This window comes from Canis lupus, chromosome 10, assembly GCF_048164855.1.
Source record: "Canis lupus baileyi chromosome 10, mCanLup2.hap1, whole genome shotgun sequence".
NCBI lineage: Eukaryota > Metazoa > Chordata > Mammalia > Carnivora > Canidae > Canis > Canis lupus.
This window is the reverse complement of record NC_132847.1, coordinates 34,851,374-34,857,235: the sequence shown is the minus strand read 5'-3', so window position 1 is coordinate 34,857,235 and position 5,862 is coordinate 34,851,374. Positions and strand designations below refer to the sequence as shown.

Below are 5,862 nucleotides of genomic sequence, written 5' to 3'. Positions count from 1 at the left end.
CTCTCCCGGAGGCTGGGAAGTCCAAGATCACAGTGCCAGCAGACTCAGGGAGTGGCGAGGTAAGAGCCCCAATTCCTCATCTTGTTACTTCACAAAGTAAAAGGACAAGGGGGCCCTTCTTGGCCTGTTTTTTAAGGGCACTAATTCCATTCATGAGAATTAATAATCACTTCTCAACCTCCCACCTCCTAATACCATCCCTTTGGGGGCTAGGATTTCATCATAGGAATTTGGGGGGACACTATCAAAGCATAACAGAATCCTTTACGTTTACCGTTAAGTATTGGTGGTATAGTTTCTTTCTCTGGGTACGCCACAAATTGGGTTTTAAGTGTCTCACAGTCAGTACAATAAGGAAAACCTGGACATTTACCCAGTTTCTAGTTTTTGTCAGTCAAAAGCATACTGACTACTCTGGTGAAACACACATGTTCCTGCCAAGAACAGAAAGGAATCTTCCCTGAGGCTTCACCCTGAGGAAGACACTCTGTAATGAACAACCATCTCAATAGTTTTCTTTCAGCTGGGGCTCCCGGATGGCTCAGTTGGTTGAGTGTCCAACTTTTGGTTTTGGTTGGGTCATGGGATTGAGCCCCACATTAGGCTCCACACTCAGTGGAGAGTCTGCTTGAGATTTCCCCCACTCCTTCTATCCTTGCCCTTAGCCCACAAATAGTAATAGTAATAATAATAATAATAATAATAATAATAATAATAATAAATTTCCTTTTACCTGGTACATCTGAGTCTCACATGTCTGTTTCTTATAAGGCTGCATGTAGACCAATGACATCCTGACAAAGTAAATTCAGAAAGAGCAATTACCTTTATTTCACAAGAGGGCTCATATAAATTGATAAGAAAATATAGTATATTTAGCCATATTTTATTCTCTAGAGTTTTGAAGCTCCAGACCTAAATTAACTCTTTCCTTGCAATTACTATTTTCTTTACAACCTCCCTGTAATTAAAAGCACATTTTTCAGTTTAAGTATATTATGTACAAAACCACTAAATAAAATCTACATGACCCCATTAAAATGAATTTTAAATAAGAGCCTCATTTTAAATTAATAGGTTAGGAAGATTCTAAAATAGTGTGTCTGGCATTAAGTACTTGAGAATTCGAATTTAAAATAATATAAAATCTATATTGCTGTCTTCTAGAATATTCCTATTATTTTCTCTGCCACAAGTAGATTTCAAAAGAGGGGGCAATTTAAGATGTGTTATGCCCTCAATAGGTGCCTGGAAACATGTACTTTCTATTACTTTTAGTAACATTACAAGCTAAGTATCAGACTTATTTTAAAAGATGGCTATTACAAACCCTAATAATTCATCTAAGTGACATGAGTGATAAGTGGCAAGCCTTGGTTCACACAGTCTGAGGCTACAAAATTTGTACTCTTCCAATATGCCAAGCAGCCTATTAATAATTTTACCCATGCTGTTCTCAGAGCACCCTATTTTTTACTAGTCACCTACACGCCATTTTTTATAAGATTTGATCTAAATTAATCCGTGACTGAAGTATGTCCCCACGTCTGAGAAGAACAAGGTTTTTCTTCAGAGCAAGTTATCTTCACTGATAACATTTATTTATTTATTCAAAGAATTTATTGTTTATATATTATATTATAGAAATTGTTCTTGTAAATGGCAAATAGTGATGGGAGACAATGTCTCTCTCCAGAGCAAACGAGCAAGGATAATTTCTAGCTTTTCTCAGCTGGAGAAGAGCCTTCCTAGTCACAGGAATGTCCAATTACTGTTTTGCTTGGGCCTGGAGTTCCTCCTTGAACTAACCTTCCTCCCATCCACAAAGCTACATGTAATCCCAGTTACTGTTCCATAGACCCTTTACTGTCCTGTGCTCCTGCTCTTCAGGTTACCTTCTACCCATCAAGACAGCTCAGCTTTTAACTGGCCTTGTTTTACGTAGAGAGCCTTCCTGCCTTTTCACTTTATTCCTGTGACAAAATCATGAAACATGTACCTCATTCTCTTTGAGAATTAACTTTTTGGAGGAGTGCATTCCTTCTGTGTCAGGTACTGGCACATAATACTCATTAGGAAGGGCCACTGTTAACTGCATACACTGGGCTGAGTGGTTCCTCCCTCTGGTGTAGGAAGGTCTTGATCCACACCTGTGACTAAGAGCTTTCATGATTTTGGAGGAAGGAGCACTATTTCTTTTGTTGGTTCTAAGTTATTGTCCTGGCTCTTCCCTGTGTCCTGAAACTTAGGAATCCAGGGTTCCTGGTGTTTATCAATGCTTCCGCTGTTCTCCACGTGGGCCTATAATGCCCAGAAAACTGCCAAGTCCCAGGGGACACAGTGTAAGGATGGGACGCTGAGACATTGGAAGCAAAGCTGTCTAAAGTAAGGGGGTTCTTCAAAGGTATAGTGGTGGCTGTGCAGCTCTACCTCCAATGGCAGCTTTAATTTCTCAGCAAAATGTTCTGTAAGAGATGGCTTTGTTATATCTTCTTAGTGAAAGGGAACATTCTTAAGCTCCTGAGCCACTAGACTATTCAGATTTCCATTTAGATTTTGGGAGTTTCCTGGTTGACTAGCTCTCAGGATGTCTCTTGATTGCATTAAGGACCTGAGAACTCCTCAGCCTTGACTATCTCCCTTGACCCTTTGACCCCTGAAGGCATTCTTAGTTTCATCTCTCATATCCTCATCCTCTGGGAACCTTGCTAGTCTATCACCAGAGTCCCCTGGGATATCACTCGTTCTCATTCCCTGCCTCATTTCCTGCTACTGCTTGACTTGTAAGCAGCTCTGAACTGCCTCTGTTGCCCCCCTTCCTGCATAGTCCCACTGTTGTGTTTTGGCAGCAATGGTGGGTATGAGGACATGAAAAGTCTGTTCTCCCCTAAGAAAGGTCCGTGAATCAATAGCCAGTATCAAAGAATAGCCACATCAAGGCTCTCTACCTTTCCTCTCCCACATGTGAGGGGGCAGATGAAAGACTATCCAGGATGAATTTTTTTATGGTCATGTTTTCCTGATCTGTTTTGAGGGTTTTTTCCAAGGAGCTTGGAGACTCAACTGTGAATGCAACTCTTGACAGATAGTAACTGAGGAGAGAATGGCAGACTACAGAAGGAGCTAGGATTGCGCCTCCTTCACCCAAACAATTTACGGACTCAAGTCTCTTTTATAAGGACCCTTGTAGTTGAATTCATGGTCCACCCATCTCAAACTCAACATCTCAATATCCTTAAGCACACCAGCAAAGAGCTTTTTTGCCATTTAAGGAAATATTCACAAGTTCTAGCGATCTGGATATATTTTGAGGGACCATTATGTAGCCTACTCTGCACATAACCACATTCATTTTTCAATTTAAATTCTAGACCCGGGCAGCCCGGGTGGCTCAGCGGTTTAGCGCCACATTCAGCCCAGGGCTGATCTTGGAGTCCTGGGATCAAGTCCCACGTGGGGCTCCCTGCATGGAGCCTGCTTCTCCCTCTGCCTGTGTCTCTGCCTCTCTCTCTCTCTCTCTCCTCTCCGTGTTTCTCATGAATAAATAATTAAAATCTTTAAAAAAAATAAATTCTAGACCCTCAAGGACCAATCATGCCCTTGGGCCAGAAGGTAAGTGTGGTCATCTTACTTTTTATTTGGACAGTCGGCATTTATAAGGACCCTTGTAGTTGAATTCATGGTCCACCCATCTCAAACTCAACATCTCAATATCCTTAAGCACACCAGCAAAGAGCATTCACCCTTCTGGAATAGTACTTCTATTTACCTCTTCAGCCTCAGCCCACATACAGGGACAGTCTTGGTCCCCAAATTATCCCTAGCTGAGCATATCTCTGTAACTCAGGTCTGCATGAAAGGAGCACTCCACTGCCCCAGCCTAAGCGACTGGTTCAGTGACCCACTGGGAGCTAATGAGGCTTTTGCAAGTGTTTTGAGAGAGGCACTACATTTTCCACTGGACTTGAACCTGGAAGAATACAGCCCTGACCTTGTTGATAGCCATCCTGCCACTACATAAAACCCGAGAACAGGGGAATCCCTGGGTGGCTCAGCAGTTTAGTGCCACTTTGAGCCCAGGGCATGAACCTGGAGACCCAGGATTGAGTCCCACATCGGGCTCCTGGCATGGAGCCTGCTTTTCTCCCTCTGCCTGTGTCTCTGTCTCTTTCTTTCTTTCTTTCTTTCTTTCTTTCTTTCTTTCTCTCTCTCTCTCTCTCTCTATCTCTGTGTCTCTCATGAATAAATAAATAAATAAAATCTTAAAAAAAAAAAAAAAAAGAACAAAGAACAGCATAACAGACAGCCAGGAAATAGAAGGGATCTCAATTCTTCTGACATTTCAGTCTCATCGCCAGAGGCCACCTTACTACTCCCAGACTTTACAGTCCCATCATCAATTCCTTTTTTGGTCCTTTCCAACTAGGGCCCGGAGGAATGGCTCCCGCAAAGAAGGGTGGCGAGAAGGGCCGTTCTGCCAGGAACGAGGTAGTGACCAGAGAATACCCCATCAACGTTCACAAACGTATCCATGGAGTGGGTTTCAAGAAGCGTGCCCCTCGGGCACTCTCAGAGATCTGGAAATTTGGCACGAAGGAGATGGGAACTCCAGATGTGCGCGTTGACACCGGGCTCCACCAAGCCGTCGGGGCCAAAGGCGTAAGGAATGCTCCATACCGTATCCGTATCCGCGTGCGGTTGTCCAGAGACCAGACGAGGATGAAGATTCACCCAACAGGCTCTACGCGCTCGTTACCTACGTACCTGTCACCACTTTGAAAACTCTACAGACTGTTAATGTGGATGAGAACTAATTGCTGATTGTCAAATAAAGGCATAAAACTGCAAATAAATAAATAAATAAATAAATAAATAAATAATAAATAAAAATAAAAATCCTTTTTTTTTTTTTTTTGGTTTAAGCTTTGTTCTTTGTTTTTAGTATTTAGTAAGTTTCTTGCGCATGTAGGAATACCGATAGAACCGAGAGCTTTTAAATGGAAAGACTGATCGGAAACTCAAGAGTATGAACTTTCCAGGATGCCTTCCAAAGTAAAAATGCAGATATTGTTTATAAGGACTGGTTACTCCAGCAGGGGTTTCCAGATGGCAGGCCACTGGTTAAAAGTGATCATCTTCCAAGGCTCTTAAGAGGATGACTTAAGTTTCTTTTATACTTAACCAGAGCCATTTATGAGAAGCGGCGCAAGTTAAGTCCCATTCATTCTGCAGAATAAGCTACATGACGTTTCAGGGATGGCGCTTAAAGGGTTCGGACTACTCGGAATTTCCGAGTGGGGGCTCCATTTCGTATTTAATTTTAGCCCCAGAAAGGGAAACTGTGCTGTGGTGCCCGAGGGGGTGGGGGGGGTGCCGTGTGGCCGGAGCTGTGCGCGGGGCGCAGGGAGTCAGCCGGGCTCCAGGTGCGGGGCAGGGAGAGACACCCCACACCCCCGCGCCCCGAGGCTGGCCTGAGCTGCAGGGGTTCCTGGGCTCCTCCGCCAGGTGGAAGCGCGATCTACCAGGATCCACGGAGGTCCAGGGACAAGGCCGGGGTGCTCCGGGCCAAGGTCTCTCATCCAGACCCGGGGGTGAAGAGTCGTTCCCGCCACCCGCGGACCCGGTGCCCTTGGCAGCCCCATCCCGAGTCTGCGGTTGTGCACTGCGCCAGGCGAGATGCGGGGGCCTGAGCTGCGAGCCGTGCGTGTGCTGGCTGCCCCGAGTCCGAGCCCGGGCCGTGTCCCAGACATCTGCCAGATGCAAGTAAGATGATGCTCAGTGTTTTATAAATTAAATTATATCTGGCTCTAAGCCCCATTTACAAAGATGGGAAGACATTTAATACAATTTATTGCCGGAGGT

The 5,862-nt window shown here is 44.3% G+C and overlaps 1 pseudogene; it reads left to right on the top strand.

The window, feature by feature from the left end:
- Window positions 1-4,437: 4,437 nt before the first annotated feature.
- Window positions 4,438-4,814, top strand: LOC140640914 (large ribosomal subunit protein eL31-like; annotated as a pseudogene).
- The last annotated feature ends 1,048 nt before the right edge of the window (window positions 4,815-5,862 follow it).